Consider the following 14,642-nt stretch of genomic DNA (forward strand, 5'->3'; position numbering starts at 1 on the left):
TAGCTGACTTTCTTCCAAACGGCTCTCATCTAGTCATGATTAAAACCTGCTAGTTTTCAGTAAGGATGTAAATTTAAATCCTATGCTCCTGCCAAAAATGTGGACAAGATCTTCTTTTATGCACCTTTGGGTCCTGCCCATCATTTTGAACTTCACAAGTCCTGGAACCAGAAGTTGTATTTAAAAAACACACCTTGCCTTTAGTTATGTCTTGAAGCTGGCAAGGTGATCAATTCCTAGTACCCCTTGTATATTTTTTAGCAAGTTGATTTCTTGCTCTCATCTTCCATTTCCTTACCTATGAGCTGGAGCTGTGAAATCAGAGACATTTAACACACTTTGTAAACAGCCACACAAGCATAAATGAGTGCGATTAAAGTTGATTCACAGATAGGTCCTAGGGTTAGAGCCTAAAAGTTACGATGTTTTCCTACTGGATATCAAGCAACTACCTCCAATACTTCTTGGTTTATAAAACAATTCCTCTCTAGTGCAAGTTCTTAGTAGAAAGAAGACAGCTAACACTTCTTAGAGAAACACACATACTCAATAGAAACTTACAAGAAATAATGTATTTCTTACTGGTTTGGCTATTAAAAATATTTTCTTCAGAGGAGAGGACAGAAAAAGATCAATTTTCCCATAAGGAGGCTTTCATTTCAATTTGCTAGAGTTGAATAACAATTTTTTTCAAGGTAAATGCAAAATACTTTCCTTTTAAAAATTTCTTCTAATAATTAACTCTGGGCTTGGCACCCGTAGCTAAGTGGTTAGGGCACTGACCACATACACTGAGGCAGTGGGTTTGAACCTGCTAAAAACAGCAATGACAACTGCAACAAAAAAATAGCCAGACGTTGTGGTGGGAGCCTGTAGTCCTAGTTACTTGGGAGGCTCAGGCAAGAGAATCACTTAAGCCCAAGAGTTTGAAGTTGCTGTGAGCCATGATGCTACAGAACTCTACCGAAGGTGACATAGTGAAACTCTGTTGCAAAAAAAAAAAAAATAGTTATAATAATAATCACCTCTGGCAGTAGTCTGTGGCATATATAAAAAAACTCATGTCCAAACAGATGAACACAGTTCATCAAATAAGAATTACAATCACAAGGTTGTTACAAAGATTAATGAAATAACATACATGACCTAACGAAGTCATTGAAAAAGAAGACTTAGCTTCTTAGGAATAGCACCATATTGAGGTATGTGTCTGTGTTTGGTTAGATACCAGTTTTGGTAGGAAATAAGCTGCACTGGCAGAGAAAGACTATTGAGCTCTGGATAATCTGAATCCTGGTTTAATATTCTTTTACCAGGGAAGATGAGTTCTTTCTACCTCTGTAGCATGATTCCAACTTTCCCACCTTGTTGCTCCGGAGTATTTCTGGAAGTGACCTCCTTCCCTTTGGACCAGTCTCTAGTTTCCTCAGCCTTGTCTTTTCTTCAACTAATTTCTTCAATGTGTCTTTCCTGCTGTCCACAAGCAGACCCCACCCAACTTTACCCACCATCTCCCCAAGGATTACTTGGGGCCTATAGCTCTGCTCTCTTGCCTCCTCTCCACATCACGGCCCAATTGCTCTCCTTTAGTGCCTACTTTTCCTCCGAGATGTCACGACACAATGCGTGGCTGGTTTGGGAACATGCATGTGACAAGTGGTTCTGCCCTGTTCCCCTTGGAGACTCCTTTGCTCTCAGGGGAATGGTGAGTGGCAGAGAATCTGTGCACAAGAGTTAAAATGGTGGGTGGCAGAGAGTCTGTGCACCAAGAGTGAAAATGGTGGTACCTTCCCAAGGGTGCTCTGGAAAGTGAGGGAGGACTGTGGCGTTTTCTTTGTCAACATGTCTCTTCCTACAGTAATCCCAGGGACTCTTTTCATCCCAGGGTTTTATTCCAAATGGAATGTTAAGAGGGTTCAGATGCTGAGAGATGGGTCAGGGAGGTGGGGGTGGAGAGAGGTGTGAGCTTGTCCAGATCTGTGGCTTTGCCAGGACTGTTTTTAAGTTGACACAGTGCTAAATAAAAAGCCCCTTGCTTTGATCTCAGGGACTTCCTGGGTAGACTGTCTGATTAGATAAAGATCACATATCCCTCCCCCCCATCCTTTAGGAAGTAATCTAAGCTTTGCAGTTATTCCTTGTCTTATGTTCCTGTCTCCTTCTCAAAGTCTGTCTCTGTCTTTTTGGGTCCCTTCCTGGGTCTTGGGCTTTCCTTCTGTTTGAGCAGGAAAAGGGAGCCTGAGAAAGTAGGATATGTCTTCTTTGTAATTCTTCTTCAGTTGTTTAGAAGCAAAGCAAAAGCTTTGTTTGAGGGCCTCATATGGACCTCGTCTGGTCCTGGGCATCAAAGGGAATTGATCTCTGTTTGCAACATGGTCAGCTGCTGAGATGCTATGAAGCAAGTGAGTTGGCAGGTGGAGGATTTGGAGAGAGAAATACAGTCAGAGCCTGCACTGGGTCCTTCAGCCAAGAAAACAGGGTGGGATGTGGGTCTCTTCATTTAGAGCAGCGTGTAACTCTTTAAGTTAGGTCTGGACACCCGAGAGCTGCACTACAAACTGTCTTTGATGATGATGAACTGACTCACTCTTAGGAATGGGGCAATTTTAGAAAATGCTTAACCCTAAAGAGCTGCCAAATTGGAAACCATCTAGGCTAGGTTATAGCTTCTCTGCCCTGTTAAGAAGGAGAATCTCTTTGTGACATTATAAAATGACTTTGTAAAAGGGTGCTTATACTTTTAATATTTTATTTTATTTAACACTCTGTGCAAATCACTATTCCAAGCAATTCACCACAATTTACATAATATAAACATGAAGTCATTAATCTTTCATAACAACCCCAGGAGCAACAGTATCATTACTAACCATATTGTACAAAGGAGGAAACTAAGGCACAGAGAAGCTAAGTAACTTGCTCAAGGTCACACAGTGAGCATGTGGCCAATGAGATTTCAATTAGCCCAAGGAACTGTGCTGCTTCTCCCTGCCCTACACATACTTAGAAATTCACTAAGAAAATACACATGGAAAGAAAAGATGTGAATTCAAAATAGCCATGCATTTATGTGAGAGGCAGTTGAATGTAGCAGCTCATTCATCAGTTTCACAAACATGTCTTTGAGAGCCCGCTGTGCATGCCAGGCTCTAGGCTAGGTGCTTGGGATCGAGTGGTAAAGAAAACACCCCAAGGAGCTTTGCTCAGGCTGAGACATCCAGGCAAGAGGCTGGGGCTGAGAGGGTTTTAGATGTTTGCAGGGCCAGAATTCTGGACCCTCCTAGAGCATTTCTTCCCTTGGCTCAAGCTGCAATCACCACTTACCTAGAAAGAAAAAGCCCTGTCTGAAGCTTCTGGTCTGACCACACTTGATTTAAAAATTTTGACTATAATTGCCAAGTCAAGAGTCATATGATTTAGGCCCCCATGGAAGAAACTACTAGTCTTGTTTCCAGAACCTTGTCTGATGTCATAAAATTCTAATCTCTTACTTGGGATACTTGGTTATCCCAGCAAAACTAGTTGTGGCCCATATTACTAAGCTCTGGTCAATGGGATGCAAAAAGAAAATGCTGCTTTAACTTCCAGGAGGTCCTTTTCCCACTCCTTTTTCTTTTCTGCTTGCATGAATATGAATGTGATGGCTGGAGCTTGGGCAGTCATACCATAAAGTGGAATTGCTTAAAGAGAAAAATGGAACTGTGAGATTAAAGGAACCCAGATCCCGTACCTACCTGGGAGGGAGTATCAATCTCTAGACTTACTTTTTAGGAGGGAGTAATAAACTTCTGCCTTACTTAATCCATAATTAACTGCTTTTCTCTCACCTACTGTAGGCAAACCTAATTCTAATCAATATGGCATTCCATTTTTTTTAGCGGAATTTGATATGGTTTTATTAATTTGGGTAGGTGTTTCTAAAACCACTTAATATTTGTTGAATACACTTCCTTTCTCTTTAAATTAGGCATGGTTAAGTTCTCTTGCTTTCAGCCTTGAGCCCTGCTGGTCTGAGCAGAGCCCTAAATTCTGCCCTTGGGTTTGCAAGCCCAAGATGATGCCAGTGGTTATGGTTAACACACCCCCTCAGACAGAAAGTTCATCCACCACACAGGCCTCTGCTAATGGTGTCTGAACTCTCGGCAATTCAGGAATTATTTTGCCCAACTCAGACTCTACCACACTTTCATGGATTCAAATCTTAATTCCTGGAAAAAGGACAACGTTCTGGGCTCTTCCAGGGCCCACGAGTGCCTCAGCAGTGTTGTGGGTGGGAGTGGGGCTCTCACTGCAGGGCATGGGTAATGGAGCCAATGGTCTGAGTTACTGGTCACTTCCCATAGGAGGGGAGCCAGGGGTCCCTTTCTCTGGAACACCACCTGACCTGCTGCCTCCAGCCTGTGACTCTGGGGTCTGGGGTTCCCTCCTGGAAGCAGGCAGGGCAGACTCACTCTTAGGTGGGGTTTTCAGAATTGTCGTCCTTTCTGCGTGGTGCTGGCCTCCTCCTTGCTTGCTAGCAGAGCTCTGCCTTCTGTTGGGCCTGTGTGTTCAGAGCACTTCCTTCCTTCTACCAGGCCCTTCTGCTGCTTCTGCCCTAGAGATGGGAAGGTCACCTGGGTGTCCCTGTGATACAGGGTTCCCCCATTCAAGGCTGGACAGGGGACCCCCGTTTCCTAGGCCTGAGCAATTTCGTGAAGGGGACACCTGAGCTGGACAGGCTGCATTCATTCATCTCTTAATACACTCATTAACATTGAAAAGATGTCTCCCATCTACCAAGTCCTGACCAAGTGTAATTCTCAAGACCTTATCCCCCTAGACAAAAGACATGCTGCTGCAGACTTCCCACTTGGGTCTTTCCCTCTGCCAGAAACTCTGGAGCGTTTTATTCCTTCTCTACTCCTTTATGTCTAATAAATCCTATCTTACATTGATCTGTGGTCTGTGCGTTCATTCTTTGAATCCCTGAGACCTAGGACCTACTGTAGAAAGAAATTCTGATAACACTTGGGTCTCTTGCACTGTCTGGTGTTTGTGGTGGGGTGGGAGGGAGGGAGTTAACTTGCAGTCATCTTTGAATAGATAGAAACCTCTCCCTGTAGCTATGACTTAATCCCATTCATATCTTTCAGTATCGGAGTAACCTTAGAACTCTGAAAACTGATCCTTTTTGTTGTTTGTTTTGGCAAATAAAGGAGATACAGTGTGGAACATACTTTTTCTTTATTTTTTTCTTTATAATTTTTTTGTTATTAAATCAATGCGATCATGGGGCACCATACACTGGTTTTATAGACCGTTTGCCACATTTTCATCACACTGGTACTTTTTCGAGCTGTCGTTTCACCTTTCATTTTTTCCTTTCCTTCTCTTTTTTCTCTAGTCTATGCCTTATCGAGCTCTCTCCTTTGAGTGTCCAGGGACTGTTGCCTGGTGTGATTAAGTCAGGACCATTCCTCACCCCTTGGCCTCTATGAAATCCAGGTGTGATGTAGCTCAGCTCCTGAAGTGGCTGGGCTCTGTCATCTACAACTTCCAGTTTCCAACTAGAAGTAGAAACACCTGGGGTGCCCTGCACATGGGACTAGATGTGCATTCAAGTTCATACAGCAGAAGCAGCAGCTGCCCATAGTCTAGTTGCTTGTACCCTATTTCGTTTTCTGTAATTCGTATTTTTCCCCTATCCATTCTAATATTCACTTTTTTGCAAAAAAAAGTCTTTTTTTTTTTTTCGGGGAAGTATTAAGCTCATAATAAAATTGAGCAGAAGGTACAAATATTTCCCATAGAGCCCTTGGCCCCAGATTCACAAAGCCTCCCCCACTAGCAGTGTTCTCTACCAGAGTGGTACATCTGTTACAATCAGTGAACCTATACATTGACACCAACAACCGCCCAGAGTCCCTAGTTTGAATGAGGGTTCACTACCACGTTGCAAATCTCTATGGATTTGGACATACGTATATTGATCTGTATCCGCCATTATAGGATCATCCAGAGTAGTTTCAGTGCCTTAAAAATGCTCTGTGCTCTGTCGATTCATTCCTCTCTTCCTCAAAACCTCCCACAACCACTGGCCTTTTTTACTGTCTGCATAGTTTTGCTTTTTCCAGACTGTCATAGAGTTGGAATCATACAGTATGTCAGCCTCTTCAGCTTGGAGTCTTTCACTTGGTAACACACATTTCTTCTCTGACTTCATATGGCTTGATCGCCCATTTCTTTTTGGTACTAAATAATCTTCCAATGTCAGGATGTATGTAGTACCACAGTATATTCATTCTGTCATGGAAGAATATCTCGGTTCCTTCCAAGTCTTGTCAATTATGAATAAAGCTGCTGTCCACATCTGTGGAAGTTTTTCTGTGGCATAAGTTTGCAACTTCTTTGGGTAAATGCCTGCATGATTATTGGACTATACAATAAGAGTAGGTTTAGTTTTGTAATAACCCCCCCAAACTGTCTTGCAAAGTCTGTGTACCATTTTGAATTCTCACCAAAACCATGAATGAGACTTCCTGTTTCTTTACATTTTTGCCAGAATTTGGTGTTGACCATTCTAAAAAGTGTGTAGTGGTATATTGTAGTTGTTTTAATTTGCATTTTCCTGGTGACACATGATATGGAACATCCTTTCCTATGCTTATTTGCCATCTGTATATCTTTTTTGGTTAAGTGTCTGTTAAAATCTTTGGCCCATCTTAAAATCAGGTTGTATTCTTATTGTTGAGTTTTAAGAGTTCTTTGTGTGTTTTGGATAACAATTCTTTATCTGATACGTGTCTTTGGCAAATATTTTCTTTCCATTTGTGGTTTATCTTTTTATTTTCTTGACAGTGTCTTTCATAGAATAGAAAATTTTAATTTTTAAGAAGTCTCACTTATCAATTCTTTTTGTTCGTGAATTGTGCCTTTGGTGTTGCATCTAAAAAGTCATCACCAAACTCATGCTCATTTATATTTCCTCCTGTGTTATCTTGTGGGAGTTTTATAGTTTTGTGTTTCACATTTAGGTCAATAATCCATCTTGAGTTAATTTCTGCGAGGGGCATAAAATTTGTATCTAGATTTTTTTTCCTGGTGTGTGGTTATTATAACACTATTTATTCACAAGGCGATCTTTTCTCCTTTATGCTATCTTTTCTCTTTGGCAAAGATCAGTTGATTATATTTGGATGGGTCTATTCTTAGGCTTTCTATTCTGTTCCACTGATATACTTGTCTATTCTTTCGCCAATACCACATAATTCTGATTACTGTAGTTTTATAGTATGTCTTGTAATCAGGTAGTATGAATCCTCTAACTTTGATCTTCTCCTTTAATAGTGTGTTGGCTATTTTGGGTCTTTTGCTTCTCCATATAAACTTTAGAATCAGTTTGTTGAATCCTACAAATTAACTTGCTGGGATTTTGATTGGGATTGCATTGAATCTATAAATCAAGTTGGGAAGAACTGGGCATCTTGACAAAATTGAGGCTCCCTAACATGGAATATCTCTCCATATACCTAGTTTTTTGATTCTTTTCATCAGAGGTTTATAATTTTTCTCATGCTGATCTCACTTTCTTTTTCTTCCTATATTCCCATTGGGTGTAGTTGTCCCACGGGTCTTGGATATTCTGTTCTGTTTTTTAAACATTTTTTCTCTTTGCTTTTCAGTGTTGGTGGTTTGTATTGAGATGTCCTCAAACACATCTAGTCCAGCAAAAAGCCCATTGAAAACATCCTCCATTTGTGTTACCATGTTTTTGATCTTTAGCATTCCTCTCCTCCCTCTATTTTTTGTTCTTTCTTAGAATTTTTATCCCTCTAATTAAATTGTCCATCTGTTTTTGCATGCTATCTACTTGATCCATCTGAGCCCTTAACATCTTAATTGTAGTTGTTTTAAATGCCTCATCTAATAATTCCAACATCTCTTCCTAATCTCAGTCTGGTTATGTTGGCTTGCTCTGTCTCTTTAAACTGTGCTTTTTGTCTTTTAGTATTCCTTACAATTATTTCCTAATAGCTAGCTATGAGATACCAGGTAAAAAGAACAGCTGTAAGTAGGATGTTAGTGATGTGATGGTAAGACATACGGGGAGGAGAATTGTTGTACAGTCCTATGATTAGGTCTCAGTCTTTTAGTGAGTGTGGATCTCTGCACTGCAAACTTCTCCTCTGCTTCTTGGCCCCCTTCCCCTAGGTGGAACCAGATGGCTAGAGAGGGCTGGAGTTGTGTGTTTTCCTTCTTCTCTATGGCAGGCTGGACTGGGCTAGAGTTGGATATTTCCCTTCTCCCAGGTCACATAGGCTTTGATAAAACCCCAGCAGGTTAGGTTATGGGTAACTAATTTCTCCTAATGTCAGATATTGTTAAGAAGAACGACATTCTGGTATATTTCAAATTGGTTCCCTTTCCCCTTCCCCTGTTGGAAGCATGAGGGAATTTCTCCCCCAAATACAGTATGAGAACCTGGTTGAGCTCCTGGATGTGTAAAATTCACAGAAGTGTGGTGACCCCTGATGACTGGATCCCATGGAGTTTCTACCGTTAAGGCTTGTCCACGCTGAGCCTCCAGCCATGTCAGTCTCGGTTCAGATTTCTGTACCTGGGCACTGCCCCCCAAGGATGTTTGCGCTAAGGATTTCCGCTCCAGCAAGCTGCAAGTCTCTGCATTGGGGTTTTGGTCTCTTCAGTTTCTGGGGCAGGGGTTTGCCTTGTTTTTTTTTTCTCTTTCTTTCTTTCTTTCTTTTTTTTTTATTGTTAAATCGTAGCTGTGTACATTTGTGCAATCAAGGGGTACAATGTGCTGGTTTCATATACATTCTGAAATATTCTCATCAAACTGTTCAACGTAGCCTTCATGGCATTTTCTTAGTTACTGTATGTAGACATTTGTATTCTGCATATAGTAGGTTTCACCATCCCCGAAAGCAATGAAGTGGCTTCACAAGGCACAGAGTCTCTTCTCCATGAGATTATGAAAGAGAACTTTCTAGACATGCTGAGGGGTTTGCCTTGTGACCCTACTCCCTGACAGATCTATGAATTGTTGTTGAATTTTCAGTTTGTTCAGCTCTTTGCTTGTCAGGATGGAGTGGTGACTTCCAGCTTCTTTCATGCTGGAATGGAAATGGGAAGTCTAATACTAGGTAATTGGTTTTCAGGGGAGCAGGTTGTAGAAGAAATCCATGGGCAGACCTTGATGCTGAGTCATTGGTTAAGGTCGTGTGATGAGCCAAAATGATTGAAGATGAGGGGAAAAACTCAGGGGACAGACTTGAATTTGGAAGATGCGTAGATGAGACCCAACATTTCTCTTCTTCCACACACCATCCAGATGCTCCTTTGGTATAGGCTAGGGGGCAGAAGAAACAGAAGAAATTAAAATTCTATTCCACATTTGAAGCAAAAACAGGAAAGGAATAAATGGATTTGGAGACAGACATATCCAGGACCCACTCTAATGATCATGGGAGTCTTTCTACTCCCTGAGCCTCAGGGTCCTCATATGTAAACCTTTTAAAGGTTTTATTAAGTGAGATGATTTTCCAATTCAGTATCTAGCACAAAATCAATGATTAGTAAATGTTCATTTTGGCCTGGAGTGGGAGTCAGTGGCTCCAGAGTTGGCTTTTTTTTTATGTCTCCTTGGCTCACCTCTCCCCACTCCCCACACTGAGTGAGTAGGAAGTGAGTAGGAGTGAGTAGGAAGTGAGTAGGAAGTTTGACCCAGCAGCACTGTGACTCAGCAGGGCTGTGGGACTGGCTTGAGGTCTCCTGTCCAGTAAATGCGGGATTGAGAACTGGGTTTCAAGTCCAGGGCTCTATTTATCTCAGAGTGTGCATAGAAGAGAAGGAGGGAGATGTAAGGGAGACACAGGATGCGCATCTCCGCATCTCTTGGAGGAATCAATGTGGCCAGCAGGAGCAGTGGCTCCCTTACCTAGGAATGGGTGAACAGGCTTCTCAATTTCTTTTTTGGATACTTCATTGTGCATAGAAACACTCTCGCTTTTGTATATTAATTTTGTATCCTGCAACTTCGCTGAATTTGTTTATTAGTTCTAACATTGGTTTATTAGTCTTTTGGTGGAGTGTTAAGCACTTTCTAAGTATAAGATTATACTGTCTGGTGGTGGAGGTGGCCTGGTGGAGATGGGCTCAGTGGGGTCATTGGCAGAGCTGCTGAGCCTTAAAGCCATGTCTCTCCTTGAGGTCCATTTCTGGGCACCATGGGCTCCCCTGTGTATGCAGATGAATGAAGTAGTGGCAGAATTAGCTAACCAACACCCTCAAGTTTCATTTGTGAAGTTGGAAGCTGAAGCTATTTTGGAATTATCTGAAATATATGAAATTGGTTCTGTTCTTACCTTTCTGTTTTTCAAGAATTCTCAGAAAATTGAACTATTAGATGGTGCACATGCCCAGAGTTGACAAAAAAATTTCAGCAATGTGCATTTAGCATTTCCTTCCCACCCAGCTGATGAGCAGCTTAAACATCTCAACCTTCACCTCAAGAAATTAACTCAGGCTTCCCCCTGGATGCTGTTCATGAAAGAAACTCCTCAAGAACACCGCATGGTGTCAGCAAGCAGATGGTGGAAATGCTTCACAAATGTAATATTCAATTTAGCAGTTTTGAGATCCTCTCAGATGAAGAGGTTTGATAGTGGCTCAACACCTATTCCAACTGGCCTTCCTATCCTCTGTTCTACGTTTCCAAAGAGCTCATTGGAGGACTTGAGGAATTTGGAATCCACACAAGGAAATTGTGGATTCTGCTATATGACAGCCTCAGTTTCACTAGATACAGTCCAATTATTCTCTAAGCAGTGGTGGCAAATTTCTGTTTTCTCATCATCTTGCCAAGGCTTGGAATGATCAGGCTTGTTTTCATAAATAATAATGTGTCACTTCTGGCTTGCTAATTACAACTGCAAGTAAGCAGCTAGAAGCATCTGAAGAATGAGATACAATCCCCCCTAAGCTCCCAATTAGAAAAAAGGCTGCAAGTGCTGGGATGCTCTTTATGAAAGGAAACAAACAGGAAGGAAATTGTGGATTTGGCAAACAAATTCTGGGAATATTAAATACTACTGGTGTTGATATATCCAATATATATTTGATATATTGGAGGATGAAGAAATTCAGTAAGGATTAAAAATTTACTCAAATTGCTGGCTCACTCCCACCTGTATGTGGAAGGGGAGCTTGTTGGAAAATTGGATATTATTAAAAAATTGAAAGAAAACGATGAATTTCCACTTATACTGAGAGGAGAAAATTTAACTTGGTGCCTAACTATTGTAAGAAATAATCACAGTGGGAGCAGTTCATGACTTAGTCCTCAGAAAATGGACTAGGAATAGAAAAAGTGGTTCTTGTCTAGTTATGCTTTGTATATTTCACAAGGTAGTGCTAAATAAATGTTATGTCTTTTTATACCAAAAATAGAATGTAAAAAAATCTTCAAATTATTAACAAGATTATATCATCTGAAAACAGATAATTTAACAACTCCTTTTTTGGATTACCGTAGATGCCTTTTATTTCTTTTTCTTGCCTAACTGCTATGGCAGGGACTCCCATACTATGCTGAATGTACGTGATGAGAGTAGACATCCTTGTTTAGTTCCTGATCTTTTCACTGGTGAGTATGATGTCAGCTGTGGGTATGTGATATATGACCCTTATTGTGTTATGGTACACTTCTTCTATACCATAACACAATAAGGTAGAGAGTTGTTGAGAGTTTTTATCATAAAATTTATGGAATTTTGTGCTCTTTCTGTATCTATTGATATGATCTTATGGTTTTGGCCCTTTATTCTGTTAGTTTTTTTTTTTTTTTAATAAAATGTTACTCTAAAGTCTTTCCTTCTACATCTACTCATTGTCATCCATTTCCAGAGATCTTGAAGTTGATGGTTAGCATTCCTATGCATAGTGTAATACTTTTATTATATATTTCAATGTCCAGATATAATATAGTTTTGTATTGTGGGTATAAAATTATTAAAATTATGTAATACCTTATATACAGTTCAGGCTGCTATAACAACTTACCATAGACAGATGACTGATAAATAATGGGAATTTTTATTTCTCAGATCAGACTGGGAGTCTGATCTGAGATCAGGGTGCCAGCATGGTCAGGTTTGGGGAATTGTCCTCTTCTGAGTCAAGACTGCTGGCTTCTTGTTTTTTCCTATATGCCAGAAAGAGGGCAAGAGCTCTGTGGAGTCTCTTTTATAGGGCACTAATCCCATGCATTTAGGTTCTACCTTCATGACCTAATTCGTTCTCCAAAGCCCTACCTCCTAATACCTTGGAGGTTAGGATTTCAACATTTAAATTTTGGAGGAACACAAACATTCAGTCTAAAAAGCATACCCATTTGTAATTTAAACTCCTTAAACATTATATTTTTAAGACACACCTGTAAACATATGCACAGCTCTAGTTTAGATCACTTAATAGTTGGATAGTATTCTGTCGTGGTTGCTTTGTCCATTCCTCTGCTGATGGACAATTTAAGTTGTTTCCACTTTTTGACAATATGAAAAGGCCCTCAGAAATGAAATTGTGGATTCTGCCATATGACAGCCTCAGTTTCACTAGATACAGTCCAATTATTCTCTAAGCAGTGGTGGCAAATTTCTGTTTTCTCATCATCTTGCCAAGGTGTGGAATGATCAGGCTTGTTTTCATAAATAATAATGTGTCACTTCTGGCTTGCTAATTACAACTGCCATAATTAATCATGTCCTTACTTGGTCTCATAGCACCTATCACAGTGTATCACAGGCATTGTGATATTCTGAGCTACACTTGTGTCACTGACACCACCACTAGGCCATTCATCAATAGCAGTTCCTGTCTGTCTAGCACAGAGTACAGTGAATGGTGACAGGTACAAGATCTGTGCTCAGTACACACATGGTGACTTAAATATAAAGAAAAAGAGGTCAAAGAGCAGAATGGTCAGGGACGACTTAAAGAACAGAGGGGCAGGAGCAAAATGGTAGACTAAATGTAGCCTGCACAGTGCAGCTCTTGCAGAGAGGCTTGGAAGTACTGAGTAAATACCCACATTTCGATTGATTGTCTGAGTGAGTAATGGGAGTCCAGAGAGAGGAGGCAGGAGTGAAGTGAAGAAGACAGAAGTGGTGTGAGCTACTCAGAAGGGCCAGAGGTGATTAGGGATGGTGCCTACATGAAGGTATCACATTACCTGAGTCCAAATTATATTAGAAAGCTATAGGAACCAAGACAGCATGATGCTGGTATAAAGATAGACATATAGGCCAACATAACAGAATAGAGAACCCATAAATAAAATTATATAGCTATGACCAAGTGATTTTTGGCAGAGCAGACCAATACATACACTGAGGAAAGTCTGACCTATTCAATAAATGGTGCTAGGGAAACTAGATAACCACATACAGAAGAATGAAAGTGGATCCCTATGTCTTACCATATGCAAAAGATAACACAAGATGAATTAAAAGACTTAAATGTAAGATCTGAGACTATAAAAATTCTAGAAGAAAATGGAGGAAAAACTCTTCTAGATGGTGGCCTAGGCGAAGAATTTATGAGTAAGACCCCCAAAGCTAATATTACACCAACAAACAAACAAACAAACAAACAAACAAAAAAGAGACTTAGTTAAACTGAAAAGTTTCTGTACATCAAGGGAAATAATCAACAGAGAAAATAGACAACCTATAGAATTAGAGAAAATGTTTGCAAAGTATACATCTGATAAAGGGCTAATATCCAGAATCTACAAAGAATTGAAACAAATCAGCAAGAAAAAAAGCAGGAAAAAGACATGAACAGACTCTTCTCAAAAGAAGGTAGGCAAATGGCCAAAAAACATATTTAAAAGGCTCAAGATCGGGCGGCGCCTGTGGCTCAGTGGGTAGGGCGCCGGCCCCATATGCCAAGGGTGGCGGGTTCAAACCCGGCCCCGGCCAAACTGCAACAAAAAAATAGCCGGGCGTTGTGGCGGGTGCCTGTAATCCCAGCTGCTCGGGAGGCTGAGGCAAGAGAATCGCGTAAGCCCAAGAGTTAGAGGTTGCTGTGAGCCGTGTGACGCCACGGCACTCTACCGGAGGGCGGTACAGTGAGACCTCTGTCTCTACAAAAAAAAAAAAAAAAAAAAAGGCTCAAGATCACTAATTATCAGGGAAATGCAAATTAAAACCACAATAAGATACCACCTTACCTCTGTCAGAATCACCATTATTAAAAGTCTAAAAGTAATGGATGTTGGCATGGTTGCAACATGGGAATGCTTATATACTGCTGATAGAATGTGAACTTGTACAACCACTTTGGAAATCAGTTTAAAGATCCCACAAAAGACTAACAGTAGACCTATCATCCAATCCTGCAAACCCACTACTGGATATCTACCCAAAGGAAAAGAAGTCATTTTGTAAGGAAGATATTTGTAACCAAATGTTTGTCACAGCACTATATTCACAAAAGCAAAGATATGGAACCAACCTAAGTGCCTATCTACTGTGGATAAAGGAAATATGGTGTAAATATACCATGGAGTAATACTCAGCCATAAAAAGGAATGAAATAATGTCTTTTGTAGCAACTTGGTGATAGCAGTTGTTTCCATGGTGGAA

At 40.6% G+C, this 14,642-nt stretch overlaps 1 pseudogene; it reads left to right on the plus strand.

Moving 5' to 3' along the window:
* The first annotated feature begins 10,146 nt into the window (after nt 1-10,146).
* LOC128573475 (glutaredoxin-3-like) lies at nt 10,147-11,330 on the plus strand (annotated as a pseudogene).
* The last annotated feature ends 3,312 nt before the right edge of the window (nt 11,331-14,642 follow it).

The sequence above is a fragment of the Nycticebus coucang genome, chromosome 21 (genome assembly GCF_027406575.1).
Source record: "Nycticebus coucang isolate mNycCou1 chromosome 21, mNycCou1.pri, whole genome shotgun sequence".
In the NCBI taxonomy this organism is placed as follows: Eukaryota; Metazoa; Chordata; class Mammalia; order Primates; family Lorisidae; genus Nycticebus; species Nycticebus coucang.